Raw genomic sequence first — 23464 nt, 5'->3', positions numbered from 1 at the left:
GCCCTTGGGGGTGGAGTGCGAGCTGAGGAAGAGTTTCCTGCACAGCTTACCTCTCCATTCTCGTTTTCCTGTCCTGAGCGCAAAAGCCAGGAAGCAGCTCCGGGTAGGGAGGGGATACCATATGTGTGCAGTGGTTAGACAGGAAACAGCAAGGAACTGGACTCGTATGGAGTGAAACTGTAAGCATCTTCTGTATGCCTGATGACTGCAGGTTTGAGAGAGTTATGTGGGAAGTGGAGGCTTTCGGTGGGCTTTCAGAGGAAATGTAATGGAAAGGCAGCCGAAAGTGGAATCCCAGGTTTTAAACAATCCTCCACTAACACGCCAAACAGCTCAGGTCTAGTTACTCATTGAAAATTAGAATAAAGTTACAGCAAGATTTCATCATAAATGAAGTCAAACCCTAAAGATTTCAGAACACAACTGCTATAAGGAGCCACGAGGGAAGCAATACAAAGTCAACCTTGCCTCAGAGAAAGGCAGTTAAACAATTTCTCTTTTTTAAAGCAGCATAATCTCCCCAAACGGAAGGGCACTGTTCCCGGAGAAGGGTCCTGGAGAGGGTTTTCCTCGTTGGTGCCGGCCATCCACCTCCCCGAAAGGCGGAGCTAGGTGGACGGAAGAATTCTTCCGACCAAGGCGCGGACTGATGTAGCCGCGCCGACGACGTTCCCGTGCAGCCCAGGCCCGAGGGTCGGTGCGTGCTGAACAGTTAAGTCAAAACAGCTCCGTCCGTCAGAGGTGTGCAAAGGGAAAACCCGCTCCTGGGCGACACGGCCACGCCGCCTAACCCGCAGCGTAGCTAAAGGGCATTCGGGCAGGCGGTGGGTGGGCCTCAAGCGACGGAAAGCCCTCCTCCAGCATGGGGTTGTGACAGCCTAGTCTCCGTAGCACAGACAGGGTGGCCACCAAGAGACAGGAACAGACAGCGAAAGCCAAAGCGGCCCCAGGGCAGGGGGCGAAGCTGCCTGTTGGACGAGGAGACCAGGTGGGACAGGCGTTTTGGACAGGCCGTCCTCCCGTCAAAGGAGGAAGAGCCCGAGAAGAAGGGCCGGGCAAGAAGCTACAAGCAGGGAAAGAAGCAGAGCAGGCAGGTCCCCATAGAGCCAAGGAAGGCACCGGTCCAAGCCCCCCAAAGGCAGACTAGAGATCAGATCAGCTGCAAAAGACCAGGAAAAGCCAAGAACACAGAGAGACCCAAGTAAAGTTTCAGAGCTGAGCTTTGCTTACAAGGAGGAACGTGTGACAAAGATACCTAGAAGTACAGGGCCTGTGGAAAAGAGCACTCCCAAAGGCCCAGAATAACACCTGCTTTCCTAAGAAGCTGCTTTGCAGTGCACTAAGCCTAAACAGCCCACTGTCAGTTGTCTGTTGTTCAAACCAATCAGCAGGGGAGAGCGCGAACGCAGTCCCCCACTACCACAAATTATGCAGTTGAGTTTCCCGCATTTGGGGAAATCGCAGGGGTCAGCACACCCGCAGTGCAATGGATGAGCCTCACCCTGGGAAAACCACCTTCGTGATCATGGTATCTCCCTGCCAGGTAAGTATGAGTTCCTGCTGCCCGCCGCCGCCCTCGCTCGCCCCACACTTATAACACACGGGCGGACCGCGCGCCCCACCGACGGCCTCGCCCACACCGCCCCCACTGCCGACAGCTGCCCCGACGCGCCCCGGAGACCGTCCCTTCCCACCCCGAGCTCCCGGTGCCAAAGTCGGGCCCTGCCTGGCAGCCTGCGTCCGCTCCCACGATTCTCTGCTCGCACACAGATCTGCATACCTGCTCACGCGGCTCCGCCCTCCGCTCGGGCCCTCCCTGCCCGCCCAGGCCGCCGCTCTTGCGTGCTCAGCTCTTTGAGCTCAGATGGGGTGTAGTGCTCAGATCGAGTGCGACAGACCTTAACTTTGCCATGTGAGGGTCATTCTATCCCCATTACCTGGCTTGCTTATTTATACCTATGACTGTCTTTAACTGTTGTATGCGTGATGTACCCTCACTGCTTGCTGAAGGTATCTTGAACTCACCCACAGTATACCCCACATTGGGGACATTGCACACTGTATAAAAGTTATGTGCTGTCCAATACCAAAGTACTAGCATCCCCCTATACTCTGTATGTCACCCTGATGACCAGTAACTGATGTTACAAACTCTCTGTACCCCTTCTGGCTGGGAAAGCATTATCTAAATTGTATCTATTCTTAAACATTTTCTAATAAACATTTCAAACTAAAATTGCCCTATGCTCTGTATGTCACCCCCGATGACCAATAGCTGACGTTTCAACTCTCTGTATCGTTCATTTTCAAATATTTTCTAATAAACTTTTAAATATTGGCCTATCCAAGGCGGTGATCAAGTGTCTTGATGTTTTTGGTCTTTTGGCCTCGAGATGAAAACCTTGTCTGTGTCTTGGGAACCTTGAGGTAAAAAATTATCTAAGTTGTAGCGGGTCCCGTCCCGGGAAGCCAGGCCATCGGAGAGACGACGTGGCCCACCTGCTGCTAGGGAAAGAGTGCAGCTTGCATTTCGCTTCTCTCTCGCTCTCCCCACCGGAAGTTGGTCCAATACAAGAATGACCTCCCTGCCTTGTCTCACGTCAGTTTCTCCTCAGGGCAGAAGGTCGGGTGTTGTCAGCCACTCTCCAGAAACTGGACGGCCACTCGATCCCTTTTGTTACCTGCCAAGTGAGGCTGAGTGCACTGGCAGGCAGCGCCGTTTGAAGAAGTGGAAGATTGGACAAATGAACAGGAGGAGTATAAAAATATTGCTCAGGCACGCAGGAGTGAAATCAGGAAGGGCAACTCACGCTTGGAGTTGCAGCTAGCAAGAGATGTTAAGAGTAACAACAAGAAGGGTTTCTTCAGGGATGTTAGCAACAAGAAGAAAGTCAAGGAAAGTGTGGGCCCCTTACAGAATGAGGGAGGTGACCTTGTGACAGAGGATGTGGAAAAAGCTAATGTACTCAATGCTTCCCCACCCTCCCCCTTCGTGATTTTGTCTTCACGAACAAAATCAGCTCCCAGACTGCTGCTCTGGGCAGCACAGCATGGAGAGGAGGTGACCAGCCCTCTGTGGAGAAAGAAGTGCTTCGGGACTATTTAGAAAAGCTGGATGAGCACAAATCCATGGGGCCGGATGCGCTGCATCCGAGGGTGCTAAAGGAGTTGGCGGGTGTGATTGCAGAGCCACTGGTCATTATCTTTGAAAATTCATGGCCATTGGGGGAGGTCCCAAATGACTGGGAAAAGGCTAATGTAGTGCCCATCTTTAAAAGAGGGAAGAAAGAAGGAGGATCCGGGGAACTACAGGCCAGTCAGCCTCACCTCAGTCCCTGGAAAAATCATGGAGCAGGTCCTCAAGGAATCAATTCTGAAGCACTTAGAGGAGAGGCAAGTGATCAGGAGCGGTCAGCATGGATTCAGCAAGGGCAAGTCACGCCTGACTAACCTAATTGCCTTCTGTGAGGAGAGAACTGGGTCTGTGGATGAGGGAAAAGCAATGGATGTGTTCTTCCTTGACTTTAGCAAAGTTTTTGATACGGTCTCCACAGTATTCTTGTCGGCAAGTTCAAGAAGTTTGGGCTGGATGAATGGACTATAAGGTGGACTATAAGCTGGCTAGGTCCTCGGGCTCAACGGGTAGTGATCAATGGCTCCACGTCTAATTGGCAGCCGGTCTCAAGCGGCGTGCCCCAAGGCTCGGTCCTGGGGCCGGTTGTGTACAATATCTTCGTTAAGGATCTGGAGGATGGTGTGGACTGCACTCTCAGCAAGTTTGCAGATGACGCTAAACTGGGAGGAGCGGTCGATACGCTGGAGGGTACGGATAGGCTACAGAGGGACCTAGACAAATTGGAGGATTGGGCTGAAAGAAACCTGATGAGGTTCAACAAGGACAAGTGCCCGGTCCTGCACTTAGGACGGAAGAATCCCGTGCACTGCTCCAGACTAGGGACCGAATGGCTAGGCAGCAGTTCTGCAGAAAAGGACCTAGGGGTTACAGTGGACGAGAAGCTGGATATGAGTCGACAGCGTGCCCTTGTTGCCAAGAAGGCTAACGGCATTTTGGACTGTATACGTAGGGGCATTGCCAGCAGATCGAGGGATGTGGTCGTTCCCTTCTCTTCGACGTTGGTGAGGCCTCATCTGGAGTACCGTGTCCGGTTTTGGGCCCCACACTGCAAGAAGGATGTGGAAAAACTGAAAAGAGTCCAGCATAGGGCAACAAAAGTGATTAGGGGGCTGGAAGACATGATTTATGAGGAGAGGCTGAGGGAACTGGGATGGTTTAGTCTGCAGAAGAGAAGAATGTGGGGGGCGTTGATCGCTGCTTTCAACTACCTGAAAGGGGGTTCCAAAGAGGATGGATCTAGACTGTTCTCAGGGGCACCAGATGACAGAACGAGGAGCAATGGTCCCAAGTTGCGGTGGGGAAGGTTTAGGTTGGATCTTAGGAAAACCCTTTTTCACTAGGAGGGTGGTGAAGCACTGGAATGGGTTCCTTAGGAGGTGGTGGAATCTCCTTCCTGAGAGGTTTTTAAGGTCAGCCTTGACAAAGCCCTGGCTGGGATGATTTAGTTGGGGATTGGGTTGGACTAGATGACCTCCTGAGGTCCCTTCCAACCCTGATAGTCCATGATTTGAAGCTGTTCCCGTGTATCAAGGTGAGCTGCAGCTCAGCGAACCCCAAGGATCTGAGCGAGGCGAGCTACTTTGCAGCAGAGGCAGACCAAGCAGCAGGTACAACGCGGGTCGCACCCGGCCGGCAGATAGAATCTCATGTGCGAGATCCCGGCTCCTGTTCCTTTGCAAAGTGTGTGCGTTTGCTCGGGTTTTAGCTGTGGGCCAAGTGCCCTCTGGCTTCTCGTCCGGCTCCGTCCTCCATGCGCCTGGGCATCAGCGGGACTGTCTCAGGAGAGCAGCTGCCCCATCCCAATCTCCGCCCAGCCGGGAAGGAGCAGAGGCAGCCCGGAGAAAAGACTCCTTTGAGCGCCGGAGACGGCCGGAGCATCTTATTTCCATAGCCACAGTGCATTGCGTGCAGCGAAGCGAGTCCCTGGTCGAGGGCTGGTTTTGCTCCCTGTGTCCCCGGTTCCGATGATCCAACTCGGGCTGCCAATCGGTTCAATTCCATTTCCTCTGAAAGCTAGCGGTGTAGCGGGCTGGGAGAGTCGTCACCCTGACTTTTGGGAGCGTAGGCGGTTGCCCGGCAGCGCCTCTGCCACGAGTTCTACGTACTCTGCTTTCTCTTCAGTTCGTATAAATCTTTCGCTTTTACTAAAGATTTCCGTGGAGAGGAACGTTGATGAGTTTGTAGCCAATTTTTAAGGCTTTGCTTTGGCAAGGCTGTTGTCTGCTGTGAGAAAAACAGAAGAGTGCTCCTGAGCTGGTGTCACTGGCTGAAGCTTTTCTATAGTATGAAAAAGTATAGTAGGGGCACCTGGCATTGGCTGCTGTCAGCAGACAGGATACTGGGCTAGGTCTTTAACTTGGACGGGTAGCTGGGAAGACAGTCAATCAGACAGAACCCGTTCAACAAACCTTTTCATTTCCTTGTTATTGCCTGACTCCTTTAATTCTTTTCCTTTTCCTTATTTCCCAGCAGACCGACTAGCCACCAGATTTGGGTGCTAGCAGAGGGACCTGACGAGCTCCTTCTTTCGGCAGCGTTGAACATGCCAGGGCACAGTCAGATTCTGGATTCTCATCTGAATGTAACGCCTAGCTCTCACCTTTATTTCTGTTTCTTAGCTCTTTTGGGCCATCGATCTTTGGTCTGACCCAGGATCCCTGCATTAGGAGAGATGGCTAATTAATGAGCCCATAAACCTTGGAAATCAAATGAAACCTGAAGTCTGAAGAAGACCTCGAAAGGCCCTTGGGGTGGAGTGCGAGCTGAGGAAGAGTTTCCTGCACAGCTTACCTCTCCATTCTCGTTTTCCTGTCCTGAGCGCAAAGCCAGGAAGCAGCTCCGGGTAGGGAGGGGATACCATATGTGTGCAGTGGTTAGACAGGAAACAGCAAGGAACTGGACTCGTATGGAGTGAAACTGTAAGCATCTTCTGTATGCCTGATGACTGCAGGTTTGAGAGAGTTATGTGGGAAGTGGAGGCTTTCGTGGGCTTTCAGAGGAAATGTAATGGAAAGGCAGCCGAAAGTGGAATCCCAGGTTTTAAACAATCCTCCACTAACACGCCAAACAGCTCAGGTCTAGTTACTCATTGAAAATTAGAATAAAGTTACAGCAAGATTTCATCATAAATGAAGTCAAACCCTAAAGATTTCAGAACACAACTGCTATAAGGAGCCACGAGGGAAGCAATACAAAGTCAACCTTGCCTCAGAGAAAGGCAGTTAAACAATTTCTCTTTTAAAGCAGCATAATCTCCCAAACGGAAGGGCACTGTTCCCGGAGAAGGGTCCTGGAGAGGGTTTTCTCGTTGGTGCCGGCCATCCACCTCCCCGAAAGGCGGGAGCTAGGTGGACGGAAGAATTCTTCCGACCAAGGCGCGGACTGATGTAGCCGCGCCGATTTACGTTCCCCGTGCAGCCCAGGCCCGAGGGTCGGTGCGTGCTGAACAGTTAAGTCAAAACAGCTCCGTCCGTCAGAGGTGTGCAAAAGGGAAAACCCGCTCCTGGGCGACACGGCCACGCCGCCCTAACCCGCAGCGTAGCTAAAGGGCATTCGGGCAGGCGGTGGGTGGGCCTCAAGCGACGGAAAGCCCTCCTCCAGCATGGGGTTGTGACAGCCTAGTCTCCGTAGCACAGACAGGGTGGCCACCAAGAGACAGGAACAGACAGCGAAAGCCAAAGCGGCCCCAGGGCAGGGGGCGAAGCTGCCTGTTGGACGAGGAGACCAGGTGGGACAGGCGTTTCGGACAGGCCGTCCTCCCACAAAGGAGGAAGAGCCCGAGAAGAAGGGCCAGGCAAGAAGCTACAAGCAGGGAAAGAAGCAGAGCAGGCAGGTCCCCATAGAGCCAAGGAAGGCACCGGTCCAAGCCCCCCAAAGGCAGACTAGAGAGCAGATCAGCTGCAAAAGACCAGGAAAAGCCAAGAACACAGAGAGACCCAAGTAAAGTTTCAGAGCTGAGCTTTGCTTACAAGGAGGAACGTGTGACAAAGATACCTAGAAGTACAGGGCCTGTGGAAAAGAGCACTCCCAAAGGCCCAGAATAACAACTGCTTTCCTAAGAAGCTGCTTTGCAGTGCACTAAGCCTAAACAGCCCACTGTCAGTTGTCTGTTGTTCAAACCAATCAGCAGGGGAGAGCGCGAACGCAGTCCCCCACTACCACAAATTATGCAGTCGAGTTTCCCGCATTTGGGGAAATCGCAGGGGTCAGCACACCCGCAGTGCAATGGATGAGCCTCACCCTGGGAAAACCACCTTCGTGATCATGGTATCTCCCTGCCAGGTAAGTATGAGTTCCTGCTGCCCGGCCGCCCGCCTCGCTCGCCCCACACTTATAACACACGGGCGGACCGCCGCGCCCCCACCGACGGCCTCGCCCACACCGGCCCCCACTGCCGACAGCTGCCCCGACGCGGCCCCCGGAGACCGTCCCTTCCCCACCCCGAGCTCCCGGTGCCAAAGTCGGGCCCTGCCTGGCAGCCTGCGTCCGCTCCCACGATTCTCTGCTCGCACACAGATCTGCATACCTGCTCACGCGGCTCCGCCCCTCCGCTCGGGCCCCTCCCCCTGCCCGCCCAGGCCGCCGCTCTTGCGTGCTCAGCTCTTTGAGCTCAGATGGGGTGTAGTGCTCAGATCGAGTGCGACAGACCTTAACTTTGCCATGTGAGGGTCATTCTATCCCCATTACCTGGCTTGCTTATTTATACCTATGACTGTCTTTAACTGTTGTATGCGTGATGTACCCTCACTGCTTGCTGAAGGTATCTTGAACTCACCCACAGTATACCCCACATTGGGGACATTGCACACTGTATAAAAGTTATGTGCTGTCCAATACCAAAGTACTAGCATCCCCTATACTCTGTATGTCACCCTGATGACCAGTAACTGATGTTACAAACTCTCTGTACCCCTTCTGGCTGGGAAAGCATTATCTAAATTGTATCTATTCTTAAACATTTTCTAATAAACATTTCAAACTAAAATTGCCCTATGCTCTGTATGTCACCCCCGATGACCAATAGCTGACGTTTCAACTCTCTGTATCGTTCATTTTCAAATATTTTCTAATAAACTTTTAAATCTTGGCCTATCCAAGGCGGTGATCAAGTGTCTTGATGTTTTTGGTCTTTTGGCCTCGAGATGAAAACCTTGTCTGTGTCTTGGGAACCTTGAGGTAAAAATTATCTAAGTTGTAGCGGTCCCGTCCCGGGAAGCCAGGCCATCGGAGAGACGACGTGGCCCACCTGCTGCTAGGGAAAGAGTGCAGCTTGCATTTCGCTTCTCTCTCGCTCTCTCCCCACCGGAAGTTGGTCCAATACAAGAATGACCTCCCCTGCCTTGTCTCACGTCAGTTTCTCCTCAGGGCAGAAGGTCGGGTGTTGTCAGCCACTCTCCAGAAACTGGACGGCCACTCGATCCCTTTTGTTACCTGCCAAGTGAGGCTGAGTGCACTGGCAGGCAGCGCCGTTTGAAGAAGTGGAAGATTGGACAAATGACCAGGGAGGAGTATAAAAATATTGCTCAGGCACGCAGGAGTGAAATCAGGAAGGGCAACTCACGCTTGGAGTTGCAGCTAGCAAGAGATGTTAAGAGTAAGAACAAGAAGGGTTTCTTCAGGGATGTTAGCAACAAGAAGAAAGTCAAGGAAAGTGTGGGCCCCTTACAGAATGAGGGAGGCGACCTTGTGACAGAGGATGTGGAAAAAGCTAATGTACTCAATGCTTCCCCACCCTCCCCCTTCGTGATTTTGTCTTCACGAACAAAATCAGCTCCCAGACTGCTGCTCTGGGCAGCACAGCATGGAGAGGAGGTGACCAGCCCTCTGTGGAGAAAAAAGTGCTTCGGCACTATTTAGAAAAGCTGGATGAGCACAAATCCATGGGGCCGGATGCGCTGCATCCGAGGGTGCTAAAGGAGTTGGCGGGTGTGATTGCAGAGCCACTGGTCATTATCTTTGAAAATTCATGGCCATTGGGGGAGGTCCCAAATGACTGGGAAAAGGCTAATGTAGTGCCCATCTTTAAAAGAGGGAAGAAAGAAGGAGGATCCGGGGAACTACAGGCCAGTCAGCCTCACCTCAGTCCCTGGAAAAATCATGGAGCAGGTCCTCAAGGAATCAATTCTGAAGCACTTAGAGGAGAGGCAAGTGATCAGGAGCGGTCAGCATGGATTCAGCAAGGGCAAGTCACGCCTGACTAACCTAATTGCCTTCTGTGAGGAGAGAACTGGGTCTGTGGATGAGGGAAAAGCAATGGATGTGTTCTTCCTTGACTTTAGCAAAGTTTTTGATACGGTCTCCCACAGTATTCTTGTCGGCAAGTTCAAGAAGTTTGGGCTGGATGAATGGACTATAAGGTGGACTATAAGCTGGCTAGGTCCTCGGGCTCAACGGGTAGTGATCAATGGCTCCACGTCTAATTGGCAGCCGGTCTCAAGCGGCGTGCCCCAAGGCTCGGTCCTGGGGCCGGTTGTGTACAATATCTTCGTTAAGGATCTGGAGGATGGTGTGGACTGCACTCTCAGCAAGTTTGCAGATGACGCTAAACTGGGAGGAGCGGTCGATACGCTGGAGGGTACGGATAGGCTACAGAGGACCTAGACAAATTGGAGGATTGGGCTGAAAGAAACCTGATGAGGTTCAACAAGGACAAGTGCCCGGTCCTGCACTTAGGACGGAAGAATCCCGTGCACTGCTCCAGACTAGGGACCGAATGGCTAGGCAGCAGTTCTGCAGAAAAGGACCTAGGGGTTACAGTGGACGAGAAGCTGGATATGAGTCGACAGCGTGCCCTTGTTGCCAAGAAGGCTAACGGCATTTTGGACTGTATACGAGGGGCATTGCCAGCAGATCGAGGATGTGGTCGTTCCCTTCTCTTCGACGTTGGTGAGGCCTCATCTGGAGTACCGTGTCCGGTTTTGGGCCCCACACTGCAAGAAGGATGTGGAAAAACTGAAAAGAGTCCAGCATAGGGCAACAAAAGTGATTAGGGGGCTGGAAGACATGATTTATGAGGGGAGGCTGAGGAACTGGGATGGTTTAGTCTGCAGAAGAGAAGAATGAGGGGAGTTGATCGCTGCTTTCAACTACCTGAAAGGGGGTTCCAAAGAGGATGGATCTAGACTGTTCTCAGGGGCACCAGATGACAGAACGAGGAGCAATGGTCCCAAGTTGTGGGGAAGGTTTAGGTTGGATCTTAGGAAAACCCTTTTTCACTAGGAGGGTGGTGAAGCACTGGAATGGGTTCCTTAGGGAGGTGGTGGAATCTCCTTCCTGAGAGGTTTTTAAGGTCAGCCTTGACAAAGCCCTGGCTGGGATGATTTAGTTGGGGATTGGGTTGGACTAGATGACCTCCTGAGGTCCCTTCCAACCCTGATAGTCCATGATTTGAAGCTGTTCCCGTGTATCAAGGTGAGCTGCAGCTCAGCGAACCCCAAGGATCTGAGCGAGGCGAGCTACTTTGCAGCAGAGGCAGACCAAGCAGCAGGTACAACGCGGGTCGCACCCGGCCGGCAGATAGAATCTCATGCGAGATCCCGGCTCCTGTTACTTTGCAAAGTGTGTGCGTTTGCTCCGGGTTTTAGCTGTGGGCCAAGTGCCCTCTGGCTTCTCGTCCGGGCTCCGTCCTCCATGCGCCTGGGCATCAGCGGGACTGTCTCAGGAGAGCAGCTGCCCCATCCCAATCTCCGCCCAGCCGGGGAAGGAGCAGAGGCAGCCCGGAGAAAAGACTCCTTTGAGCGCCGGAGACGGCCGGAGCATCTTATTTGCATAGCCACAGTGCACTGCGTGCAGCGAAGCGAGTCCCTGGTCGAGGGGCTGGTTTTGCTCCCTGTGTCCCCGGTTCCGATGATCCAACTCGGGCTGCCAATCGGTTCAATTCCATTTCCTCTGAAAGCTAGCGGTGTAGCGGGCTGGGAGAGTCGTCACCCTGACTTTTGGGAGCGTAGGCGGTTGCCCCGGCAGCGCCTCTGCCACGAGTTCTATGTACTCTGCTTTCTCTTCAGTTCGTATAAATCTTTCGCCTTTTACTAAAGATTTCCGTGAAGAGGAACGTTGATGAGTTTGTAGCCAATTTTTTAAGGTTTTGCTTTGGCAAGGCTGTTGTCTGCTGTGAGAAAAACAGAAGAGTGCTCCCTGAGCTGGTGTCACTGGCTGAAGCTTTTCTATAGTATGAAAAAGGTATAGTAGGGAGCACCTGGCATTGGCTGCTGTCAGCAGACAGGATACTGGGCTAGGTCTTTAACTTGGACGGGTAGCTGGGAAGACAGTCAATCAGACAGAACCCGTTCAACAAACCTTTTCATTTCCTTGTTATTGCCTGACTCCTTTAATTCTTTTCCTTTTCCTTATTTCCCAGCAGACCGACTAGCCACCAGATTTGGGTGCTAGCAGAGGGACCTGACGAGCTCCTTCTTTTCGGCAGCGTTGAACATGCCAGGGCACAGTCAGATTCTGGATTCTCATCTGAATGTAACGCCTAGCTCTCACCTTTATTTCTGTTTCTTAGCTCTTTTGGGCCATCGATCTTTGGTCTGACCCGTAGGATCCCTGCATTAGGAGAGATGGCTAATTAATGAGCCCATAAACCTTGGAAATCAAATGAAACCTGAAGTCTGAAGAAGACCTCGAAAGGCCCTTGGGGGTGGAGTGCGAGCTGAGGAAGAGTTCCCTGCACAGCTTACCTCTCCATTCTCGTTTTCCTGTCCTGAGCGGAAAAGCCAGGAAGCAGCTCCGGGTAGGAGGGGATACCATATGTGTGCAGTGGTTAGACAGGAAACAGCAAGGAACTGGACTCGTATGGAGTGAAACTGTAAGCATCTTCTGTATGCCTGATGACTGCAGGTTTGAGAGAGTTATGTGGGACGTGGAGGCTTTCGTGGGCTTTCAGAGGAAATGTAATGGAAAGGCAGCCGAAAGTGGAATCCCAGGTTTTAAACAATCCTCCAATAACACGCCAAACAGCTCAGGCCTAGTTACTCATTGAAAATTAGAATAAAGTTACAGCAAGATTTCATCATAAATGAAGTCAAACCCTAAAGATTTCAGAACACAACTGCTATAAGGAGCCACGAGGGAAGCAATACAAAGTCAACCTTGCCTCAGAGAAAGGCAGTTAAACAATTTCTCTTTTTAAAGCAGCATAATCTCCCAAACGGAAGGGCACTGTTCCCGGAGAAGGGTCCTGGAGAGGGTTTTCTCGTTGGTGCCGGCCATCCACCTCCCGAAAGGCGGAGCTAGGTGGACGGAAGAATTCTTCCGACCAAGGCGCGGACTGATGTAGCCGCGCCGACGACGTTCCCGTGCAGCCCAGGCCCGAGGGTCGGTGCGTGCTGAACAGTTAAGTCAAAACAGCTCCGTCCGTCAGAGGTGTGCAAAAGGGAAAACCCGCTCCTGGGCGACACGGCCACGCCGCCTAACCCGCAGCGTAGCTAAAGGGCATTCGGGCAGGCGGTGGGTGGGCCTCAAGCGACGGAAAGCCCTCCTCCAGCATGGGGTTGTGACAGCCTAGTCTCCGTAGCACAGACAGGGTGGCCACCAAGAGACAGGAACAGACAGCGAAAGCCAAAGCGGCCCCAGGGCAGGGGGCGAAGCTGCCTGTTGGACGAGGAGACCAGGTGGGACAGGCGTTTTGGACAGGCCGTCCTCCCACAAAGGAGGAAGAGCCCGAGAAGAAGGGCCGGGCAAGAAGCTACAAGCAGGGAAAGAAGCAGAGCAGGCAGGTCCCCATAGAGCCAAGGAAGGCACCGGTCCAAGCCCCCCAAAAGCAGACTAGAGAGCAGAACAGCTGCAAAAGACCAGGGAAAGCCAAGAACACAGAGAGACCCAAGTAAAGTTTCAGAGGTGAGCTTTGCTTACAAGGAGGAACGTGTGACAAAGATACCTAGAAGTACAGGGCCTGTGGAAAAGAGCACTCCCAAAGGCCCAGAATAACAACTGCTTTCCTAAGAAGCTGCTTTGCAGTGCACTAAGCCTAAACAGCCCACTGTCAGTTGTCTGTTGTTCAAACCAATCAGCAGGGGAGCGCGAACGCAGTCCCCACTACCACAAATTATGCAGTCGAGTTTCCCGCATTTGGGAAATCGCAGGGGTCAGCACACCCGCAGTGCAATGGATGAGCCTCACCCTGGGAAAACCACCTTCGTGATCATGGTATCTCCTGCCAGGTAAGTATGAGTTCCTGCTGCCCGCCGCCCGCCTCGCTCGCCCCACACTTATAACACACGGGCGGACCGCCGCGCCACCGACGGCCTCGCCCACACCGCCCCCACTGCCGACAGCTGCCCCGACGCGCCCCCGGAGACCGTCCCTTCCCACCCCGAGCTCCCGGTGCCAAAGTCGGGCCCTGCCTGGCAGCCTGCGTCCGCTCCCACGATTCTCTGCTCGCACACAGATCTGCATACCTGCTCACGCGGCTCCGCCTCCGCTCGGGCCCCTCCCCCTGCCCGCCCAGGCCGCCGCTCTTGCGTGCTCAGCTCTTTGAGCTCAGATGGGGTGTAGTGCTCAGATCGAGTGCGACAGACCTTAACTTTGCCATGTGAGGGTCATTCTATCCCCATTACCTGGCTTGCTTATTTATACCTATGACTGTCTTTAACTGTTGTATGCGTGATGTACCCTCACTGCTTGCTGAAGGTATCTTGAACTCACCCACAGTATACCCCACATTGGGGACATTGCACACTGTATAAAAGTTATGTGCTGTCCAATACCAAAGTACTAGCATCCCCCTATACTCTGTATGTCACCCTGATGACCAGTAACTGATGTTACAAACTCTCTGTACCCCTTCTGGCTGGGAAAGCATTATCTAAATTGTATCTATTCTTAAACATTTTCTAATAAACATTTCAAACTAAAATTGCCCTATGCTCTGTATGTCACCCCCGATGACCAATAGCTGACGTTTCAACTCTCTGTATCGTTCATTTTCAAATATTTTCTAATAAACTTTTAAATCTTGGCCTATCCAAGGCGGTGATCAAGTGTCTTGATGTTTTTGGTCTTTTGGCCTCGAGATGAAAACCTTGTCTGTGTCTTGGGAACCTTGAGGTAAAAATTATCTAAGTTGTAGCGGGTCCCGTCCCGGAAGCCAGGCCATCGGAGAGACGACGTGGCCCACCTGCTGCTAGGGAAAGAGTGCAGCTTGCATTTCGCTTCTCTCGCTCTCCCCACCGGAAGTTGGTCCAATACAAGAATGACCTCCCTGCCTTGTCTCACGTCAGTTTCTCCTCAGGGCAGAAGGTCGGGTGTTGTCAGCCACTCTCCAGAAACTGGACGGCCACTGATCCCTTTGTTACCTGCCAAGTGAGGCTGAGTGCACTGGCAGGCAGCGCCGCTTGAAGAAGTGGAAGATTGGACAAATGACCAGGAGGAGTATAAAAATATTGCTCAGGCACGCAGGAGTGAAATCAGGAAGGGCAACTCACGCTTGGAGTTGCAGCTAGCAAGAGATGTTAAGAGTAACAACAAGAAGGGTTTCTTCAGGGATGTTAGCAACAAGAAGAAAGTCAAGGAAAGTGTGGGCCCCTTACAGAATGAGGGAGGCGACCTTGTGACAGAGGATGTGGAAAAGCTAATGTACTCAATGCTTCCCCACCTCCCTTCGTGATTTTGTCTTCACGAACAAAATCAGCTCCCAGACTGCTGCTCTGGGCAGCACAGCATGGAGAGGAGGTGACCAGCCCTCTGTGGAGAAAGAAGTGCTTCGGGACTATTTAGAAAAGCTGGATGAGCACAAATCCATGGGGCCGGATGCGCTGCATCCGAGGGTGCTAAAGGAGTTGGCGGTGTGATTGCAGAGCCACTGGTCATTATCTTTGAAAATTCATGGCCATTGGGGGAGGTCCCAAATGACTGGGAAAAGGCTAATGTAGTGCCCATCTTTAAAAGAGGGAAGAAAGAAGGAGGATCCGGGAACTACAGGCCAGTCAGCCTCACCTCAGTCCCTGGAAAAATCATGGAGCAGGTCCTCAAGGAATCAATTCTGAAGCACTTAGAGGAGAGGCAAGTGATCAGGAGCGGTCAGCATGGATTCAGCAAGGGCAAGTCACGCCTGACTAACCTAATTGCCTTCTGTGAGGAGAGAACTGTGTCTGTGGATGAGGGAAAAGCAATGGATGTGTTCTTCCTTGACTTTAGCAAAGTTTTGATACGGTCTCCACAGTATTCTTGTCGGCAAGTTCAAGAAGTTTGGGCTGGATGAATGGACTATAAGGTGGACTATAAGCTGGCTAGGTCCTCGGGCTCAACGGGTAGTGATCAATGGCTCCACGTCTAATTGGCAGCCGGTCTCAAGCGGCGTGCCCTGCTGCTCGGTCCTGGGGCCGGTTGTGTACAATATCTTCGTTAAGGATCTGGAGGATGGTGTGGACTGCACTCTCAGCAAGTTTGCAGATGACGCTAAACTGGGAGGAGCGGTCGATACGCTGGAGGGTACGGATAGGCTACAGAGGACCTAGACAAATTGGAGGATTGGGCTGAAAGAAACCTGATGAGGTTCAACAAGGACAAGTGCCCGGTCCTGCACTTAGGACGGAAGAATCCCGTGCACTGCTCCAGACTAGGGACCGAATGGCTAGGCAGCAGTTCTGCAGAAAAGGACCTAGGGGTTACAGTGGACGAGAAGCTGGATATGAGTCGACAGCGTGCCCTTGTTGCCAAGAAGGCTAACGGCATTTTGGACTGTATACGTAGGGGCATTGCCAGCAGATCGAGGGATGTGGTCGTTCCTTCTTCGACGTTGGTGAGGCCTCATCTGGAGTACCGTGTCCGGTTTTGGGCCCCACACTGCAAGAAGGATGTGGAAAACCTGAAAAGAGTCCAGCATAGGGCAACAAAAGTGATTAGGGGGCTGGAAGACATGATTTATGAGGAGAGGCTGAGGGAACTGGGATGGTTTAGTCTGCAGAAGAGAAGAATGAGGGGGGAGTTGATCGCTGCTTTCAACTACCTGAAAGGGGGTTCCAAAGAGGATGGATTTAGACTGTTCTCAGGGGCACCAGATGACAGAACGAGGAGCAATGGTCCCAAGTTGCGGTGGGGAAGGTTTAGGTTGGATCTTAGGAAAACCCTTTTTCACTAGGAGGGTGGTGAAGCACTGGAATGGGTTCCTTAGGGAGGTGGTGGAATCTCCTTCCTGAGAGGTTTTTAAGGTCAGCCTTGACAAAGCCCTGGCTGGGATGATTTAGTTGGGGATTGGGTTGGACTAGATGACCTCCTGAGGTCCCTTCCAACCCTGATAGTCCATGATTTGAAGCTGTTCCCGTGTATCAAGGTGAGCTGCAGCTCAGCGAACCCCAAAGATCTGAGCGAGGCGAGCTACTTTGCAGCAGAGGCAGACCAAGCAGCAGGTACAACGCGGGTCGCACTCGGCCGGCAGATAGAATCTCATGTGCGAGATCCCGGCTCCTGTTACTTTGCAAAGTGTGTGCGTTTGCTCGGGTTTTAGCTGTGGGCCAAGTGCCCTCTGGCTTCTCGTCCGGGCTCCGTCCTCCATGCGCCTGGGCATCAGCGGGACTGTCTCAGGAGAGCAGCTGCCCCATCCCAATCTCCGCCCAGCCGGGGAAGGAGCAGAGGCAGCCCGGAGAAAAGACTCCTTTGAGCGCCGGAGACGGCCGGAGCATCTTATTTGCATAGCCACAGTGCACTGCGTGCAGCGAAGCGAGTCCCTGGTCGAGGGGCTGGTTATGCTCCCTGTTTCCCCGGTTCCGATGATCCAACTCGGGCTGCCAATCGGTTCAATTCCATTTCCTCTGAAAGCTAGCGGTGTAGCGGGCTGGGAGAGTCGTCACCCTGACTTTTGGGAGCGTAGGCGGTTGCCCCGGCAGCGCCTCTGCCACGAGTTCTACGTACTCTGCTTTCTCTTCAGTTCGTATAAATCTTTCGCCTTTTACTAAAGATTTCCGTGGAGAGGAACGTTGATGAGTTTGTAGCCAATTTTTTAAGGCTTTGCTTTGGCAAGGCTGTTGTCTGCTGTGAGAAAAACAGAAGAGTGCTCCCTGAGCTGGTGTCACTGGCTGAAGCTTTTCTATAGTATGAAAAAAGTATAGTAGGGGGCACCTGGCATTGGCTGCTGTCAGCAGACAGGATACTGGGCTAGGTCTTTAACTTGGACGGGTAGCTGGGAAGACAGTCAATCAGACAGAACCCGTTCAACAAACCTTTTCATTTCCTTGTTATTGCCTGACTCCTTTAATTCTTTTCCTTTTCCTTATTTCCCAGCAGACCGACTAGCCACCAGATTTGGGTGCTAGCAGAGGGACCTGACGAGCTCCTTCTTTTCGGCAGCGTTGAACATGCCAGGGCACAGTCAGATTCTGGATTCTCATCTGAATGTAACGCCTAGCTCTCACCTTTATTTCTGTTTCTTAGCTCTTTTGGGCCATCGATCTTTGGTCTGACCCGTAGGATCCCTGCATTAGGAGAGATGGCTAATTAATGAGCCCATAAACCTTGGAAATCAAATGAAACCTGAAGTCCGTAGAAGACCTCGAAAGGCCCTTGGGGGTGGAGTGCGAGCTGAGGAAGAGTTCCCTGCACAGCTTACCTCTCCATTCTCGTTTTCCTGTCCTGAGCGCAAAAGCCAGGAAGCAGCTCCGGGTAGGGAGGGGATACCATATGTGTGCAGTGGTTAGACAGGAAACAGCAAGGAACTGGACTCGTATGGAGTGAAACTGTAAGCATCTTCTGTATGCCTGATGACTGCAGGTTTGAGAGAGTTATGTGGGACGTGGAGGCTTTCGGTGGGCTTTCAGAGGAAATGTAATGGAAAGGCAGCCGAAAGTGGAATCCCAGGTTTTTAAACAATCCTCCTTTAACACGCCAAACAGCTCAGGTCTAGTTACTCATTGAAAATTAGAATAAAGTTACAGCAAGATTTCATCATAAATGAAGTCAAACCCTAAAGATTTCAGAACACAACTGCTATAAGGAGCCACGAGGGAAGCAATACAAAGTCAACCTTGCCTCAGAGAAAGGCAGTTAAACAATTTCTCTTTTTTAAAGCAGCATAATCTCCCAAACGGAAGGGCACTGTTCCCGGAGAAGGGTCCTGGAGAGGGTTTTCTCGTTGGTGCCGGCCATCCACCTCCCGAAAGGCGGAAGCTAGGTGGACGGAAGAATTCTTCCGACCAAGGCGCGGACTGATGTAGCCGCGCCGATTTACGTTCCCCGTGCAGCCCAGGCCCGAGGGTCGGTGCGTGCTGAACAGTTAAGTCAAAACAGCTCCGTCCGTCAGAGGTGTGCAAAAGGGAAAACCCGCTCCTGGGCGACACGGCCACGCCGCCCTAACCCGCAGCGTAGCTAAAGGGCATTCGGGCAGGCGGTGGGTGGGCCTCAAGCGACGGAAAGCCCTCCTCCAGCATGGGGTTGTGACAGCCTAGTCTCCGTAGCACAGACAGGGTGGCCACCAAGAGACAGGAACAGACAGCGAAAGCCAAAGCGGCCCCAGGGCAGGGGGCGAAGCTGCCTGTTGGACGAGGAGACCAGGTGGGACAGGCGTTTTGGACAGGCCGTCCTCCCGTCAAAGGAGGAAGAGCCCGAGAAGAAGGGCCGGGCAAGAAGCTACAAGCAGGGAAAGAAGCAGAGCAGGCAGGTCCCCATAGAGCCAAGGAAGGCACCGGTCCAAGCCCCCCAAAAGCAGACTAGAGAGCAGATCAGCTGCAAAAGACCAGGGAAAGCCAAGAACACAGAGAGACCCAAGTAAAGTTTCAGAGCTGAGCTTTGCTTACAAGGAGGAACGTGTGACAAAGATACCTAGAAGTACAGGGCCTGTGGAAAGAGCACTCCCAAAGGCCCAGAATAACAACTGCTTTCCTAAGAAGCTGCTTTGCAGTGCACTAAGCCTAAACAGCCCACTGTCAGTTGTCTGTTGTTCAAACCAATCAGCAGGGGAGAGCGAACGCAGTCCCCACTACCACAAATTATGCAGTCGAGTTTCCCGCATTTGGGAAATCACAGGGTCAGCACACCCGCAGTGCAATGGATGAGCCTCACCCTGGGAAAACCACCTTCGTGATCATGGTATCTCCTGCCAGGTAAGTATGAGTTCCTGCTGCCCGCCGCCGCCCGCCTCGCTCGCCCCACACTTATAACACACGGGCGGACCGCCGCGCCCCACCGACGGCCTCGCCCACACCGCCCCCACTGCCGACAGCTGCCCCGACGCGCCCCGGAGACCGTCCCTTCCCACCCCGAGCTCCCGGTGCCAAAGTCGGGCCCTGCCTGGCAGCCTGCGTCCGCTCCCACGATTCTCTGCTCGCACACAGATCTGCATACCTGCTCACGCGGCTCCGCCTCCGCTCGGGCCTCCCCTGCCCGCCCAGGCCGCCGCTCTTGCGTGCTCAGCTCTTTGAGCTCAGATGGGGTGTAGTGCTCAGATCGAGTGCGACAGACCTTAACTTTGCCATGTGAGGGTCATTCTATCCCCATTACCTGGCTTGCTTATTTATACCTATGACTGTCTTTAACTGTTGTATGCGTGATGTACCCTCACTGCTTGCTGAAGGTATCTTGAACTCACCCACAGTATACCCCACATTGGGGACATTGCACACTGTATAAAAGTTATGTGCTGTCCAATACCAAAGTACTAGCATCCCCCTATACTCTGTATGTCACCCTGATGACCAGTAACTGATGTTACAAACTCTCTTTACCCCTTCTGGCTGGGAAAGCATTATCTAAATTGTATCTATTCTTAAACATTTTCTAATAAACATTTCAAACTAAAATTGCCCTATGCTCTGTATGTCACCCCCGATGACCAATAGCTGACGTTTCAACTCTCTGTATCGTTCATTTTCAAATATTTTCTAATAAACTTTTAAATCTTGGCCTATCCAAGGCGGTGATCAAGTGTCTTGATGTTTTTGGTCTTTTGGCCTCGAGATGAAAACCTTGTCTGTGTCTTGGTAACCTTGAGGTAAAAATTATCTAAGTTGTAGCGGTCCCGTCCCGGGAAGCCAGGCCATCGGAGAGACGACGTGGCCCACCTGCTGCTAGGGAAAGAGTGCAGCTTGCATTTCGCTTCTCGCTCTCTCCCCACCGGAAGTTGGTCCAATACAAGAATGACCTCCCTGCCTTGTCTCACGTCAGTTTCTCCTCAGGGCAGAAGGTCGGGTGTTGTCAGCCACTCTCCAGAAACTGGACGGCCACTCGATCCCTTTTGTTACCTGCCAAGTGAGGCTGAGTGCACTGGCAGGCAGCGCCGTTTGAAGAAGTGGAAGATTGGACAAATGACCAGGAGGAGTATAAAAATATTGCTCAGGCACGCAGGAGTGAAATCAGGAAGGGCAACTCACGCTTGGAGTTGCAGCTAGCAAGAGATGTTAAGAGTAACAACAAGAAGGGTTTCTTCAGGGATGTTAGCAACAAGAAGAAAGTCAAGGAAAGTGTGGGCCCCTTACAGAATGAGGGAGGCGACCTTGTGACAGAGGATGTGGAAAAAGCTAATGTACTCAATGCTTCCCCACCCTCCCCCTTCGTGATTTTGTCTTCACGAACAAAATCAGCTCCCAGACTGCTGCTCTGGGCAGCACAGCATGGAGAGGAGGTGACCAGCCCTCTGTGGAGAAAGAAGTGCTTCGGGACTATTTAGAAAAGCTGGATGAGCACAAATCCATGGGGCCGGATGCGCTGCATCCGAGGGTGCTAAAGGAGTTGGCGGGTGTGATTGCAGAGCCACTGGTCATTATCTTTGAAAATTCATGGCCATTGGGAGGTCCCAAATGACTGGGAAAAGGCTAATGTAGTGCCCATCTTTAAAAGAGGGAAGAAAGAAGGAGGATCCGGGAACTACAGGCCAGTCAGCCTCACCTCAGTCCCTGGAAAAATCATGGAGCAGGTCCTCAAGGAATCAATTCTGAAGCACTTAGAGGAGAGGCAAGTGATCAGGAGCGGTCAGCATGGATTCAGCAAGGGCAAGTCACGCCTGACTAACCTAATTGCCTTCTGTGAGGAGAGAACTGGGTCTGTGGATGAGGGAAAAGCAATGGATGTGTTCTTCCTTGACTTTAGCAAAGTTTTTGATACGGTCTCCACAGTATTCTTGTCGGCAAGTTCAAGAAGTTTGGGCTGGATGAATGGACTATAAGGTGGACTATAAGCTGGCTAGGTCCTCGGGCTCAACGGGTAGTGATCAATGGCTCCACGTCTAATTGGCAGCCGGTCTCAAGCGGCGTGCCCCAAGGCTCGGTCCTGGGGCCGGTTGTGTACAATATCTTCGTTAAGGATCTGGAGGATGGTGTGGACTGCACTCTCAGCAAGTTTGCAGATGACGCTAAACTGGGAGGAGCGGTCGATACGCTGGAGGGTACGGATAGGCTACAGAGGACCTAGACAAATTGGAGGATTGGGCTGAAAGAAACCTGATGAGGTTCAACAAGGACAAGTGCCCGGTCCTGCACTTAGGACGGAAGAATCCCGTGCACTGCTCCAGACTAGGGACCGAATGGCTAGGCAGCAGTTCTGCAGAAAAGGACCTAGGGGTTACAGTGGACGAGAAGCTGGATATGAGTCGACAGCGTGCCCTTGTTGCCAAGAAGGCTAACGGCATTTTGGACTGTATACGTAGGGGCATTGCCAGCAGATCGAGGGATGTGGTCGTTCCCTTCTCTTCGACGTTGGTGAGGCCTCATCTGGAGTACCGTGTCCGGTTTTGGGCCCCACACTGCAAGAAGGATGTGGAAAAACTGAAAAGAGTCCAGCATAGGGCAACAAAAGTGATTAGGGGGCTGGAAGACATGATTTATGAGGAGAGGCTGAGGGAACTGGGATGGTTTAGTCTGCAGAAGAGAAGAATGAGGGGGGAGTTGATCGCTGCTTTCAACTACCTGAAAGGGGGTTCCAAAGAGGATGGATCTAGACTGTTCTCAGGGGCACCAGATGACAGAACGAGGAGCAATGGTCCCAAGTTGCGGTGGGGAAGGTTTAGGTTGGATCTTAGGAAAACCCTTTTTCACTAGGAGGGTGGTGAAGCACTGGAATGGGTTCCTTAGGAGGTGGTGGAATCTCCTTTCTGAGAGGTTTTTAAGGTCAGCCTTGACAAAGCCCTGGCTGGGATGATTTAGTTGGGGATTGGGTTGGACTAGATGACCTCCTGAGGTCCCTTCCAACCCTGATAGTCCATGATTTGAAGCTGTTCCCGTGTATCAAGGTGAGCTGCAGCTCAGCGAACCCCAAGGATCTGAGCGAGGCGAGCTACTTTGCAGCAGAGGCAGACCAAGCGGCAGGTACAACGCGGGTCGCACTCGGCCGGCAGATAGAATCTCATGTGCGAGATCCCGCTCCTGTTACTTTGCAAAGTGTGTGCGTTTGCTCGGGTTTTAGCTGTGGGCCAAGTGCCCTCTGGCTTCTCGTCCGGCTCCGTCCTCCATGCGCCTGGGCATCAGCGGGACTGTCTCAGGAGAGCAGCTGCCCCATCACAATCTCCGCCCAGCCGGGAAGGAGCAGAGGCAGCCCGGAGAAAAGACTCCTTTGAGCGCCGGAGACGGCCGGAGCATCTTATTTGCATAGCCACAGTGCATTGCGTGCAGCGGCGAGTCCCTGGTCGAGGGGCTGGTTTTGCTCCCTGTGTCCCCGGTTCCGATGATCCAACTCGGGCTGCCAATCGGTTCAATTCCATTTCCTCTGAAAGCTAGCGGTGTAGCGGGCTGGGAGAGTCGTCACCCTGACTTTTGGGAGCGTAGGCGGTTGCCCCGGCAGCGCCTCTGCCACGAGTTCTACGTACTCTGCTTTCTCTTCAGTTCGTATAAATCTTTCGCTTTACTAAAGATTTCCGTGGAGAGGAACGTTGATGAGTTTGTAGCCAATTTTAAGGCTTTGCTTTGGCAAGGCTGTTGTCTGCTGTGAGAAAAACAGAAGAGTGCTCCCTGAGCTGGTGTCACTGGCTGAAGCTTTTCTATAGTATGAAAAAAGTATAGTAGGGGGCACCTGGCATTGGCTGCTGTCAGCAGACAGGATACTGGGCTAGGTCTTTAACTTGGACGGGTAGCTGGGAAGACAGTCAATCAGACAGAACCCGTTCAACAAACCTTTTCATTTCCTTGTTATTGCCTGACTCCTTTAATTCTTTTCCTTTTCCTTATTTCCCAGCAGACCGACTAGCCACCAGATTTGGGTGCTAGCAGAGGGACCTGACGAGCTCCTTCTTTTCGGCAGCGTTGAACATGCCAGGGCACAGTCAGATTCTGGATTCTCATCTGAATGTAACGCCTAGCTCTCACCTTTATTTCTGTTTCTTAGCTCTTTTGGGCCATCGATCTTTGGTCTGACCCGTAGGATCCCTGCATTAGGAGAGATGGCTAATTAATGAGCCCATAAACCTTGGAA

The 23464-nt window shown here is 52.4% G+C and overlaps 8 non-coding genes across 8 annotated transcripts; 4 read left to right on the top strand and 4 right to left on the bottom strand.

Annotated features, from left to right (window-relative positions):
* Window positions 1-1388: 1388 nt before the first annotated feature.
* On the bottom strand, window positions 1389-1551 carry LOC120376211. Its single transcript, XR_005587117.1, has one exon. It is a non-coding gene; the product is annotated as a U1 spliceosomal RNA (small nuclear RNA).
* Window positions 1552-5237: 3686 nt separating this feature from the next.
* Window positions 5238-5350, top strand: LOC120376071. Its single transcript, XR_005586994.1, has one exon. It is a non-coding gene; the product is annotated as a U5 spliceosomal RNA (small nuclear RNA).
* Window positions 5351-7262: 1912 nt separating this feature from the next.
* Window positions 7263-7425, bottom strand: LOC120376184. The gene has a single exon (XR_005587092.1). It is a non-coding gene; the product is annotated as a U1 spliceosomal RNA (small nuclear RNA).
* A 3694-nt stretch (window positions 7426-11119) lies between these two features.
* Window positions 11120-11235, top strand: LOC120376000. The gene has a single exon (XR_005586927.1). It is a non-coding gene; the product is annotated as a U5 spliceosomal RNA (small nuclear RNA).
* A 1913-nt stretch (window positions 11236-13148) lies between these two features.
* LOC120376255 lies at window positions 13149-13307 on the bottom strand. The gene has a single exon (XR_005587157.1). It is a non-coding gene; the product is annotated as a U1 spliceosomal RNA (small nuclear RNA).
* Window positions 13308-16983: 3676 nt separating this feature from the next.
* LOC120375979 lies at window positions 16984-17099 on the top strand. The gene has a single exon (XR_005586907.1). It is a non-coding gene; the product is annotated as a U5 spliceosomal RNA (small nuclear RNA).
* A 1923-nt stretch (window positions 17100-19022) lies between these two features.
* LOC120376288 lies at window positions 19023-19178 on the bottom strand. The gene has a single exon (XR_005587186.1). It is a non-coding gene; the product is annotated as a U1 spliceosomal RNA (small nuclear RNA).
* A 3680-nt stretch (window positions 19179-22858) lies between these two features.
* LOC120376083 lies at window positions 22859-22970 on the top strand. The gene has a single exon (XR_005587005.1). It is a non-coding gene; the product is annotated as a U5 spliceosomal RNA (small nuclear RNA).
* Window positions 22971-23464: the final 494 nt, after the last annotated feature.

The sequence above is a fragment of the Mauremys reevesii genome, linkage group 12 (assembly GCF_016161935.1).
Source record: "Mauremys reevesii isolate NIE-2019 linkage group 12, ASM1616193v1, whole genome shotgun sequence".
Lineage (NCBI taxonomy): Eukaryota > Metazoa > Chordata > Testudines > Geoemydidae > Mauremys > Mauremys reevesii.
The sequence above is the reverse complement of the archived record's forward strand: the minus strand, read 5'-3'. Positions and strand labels throughout refer to the sequence as shown.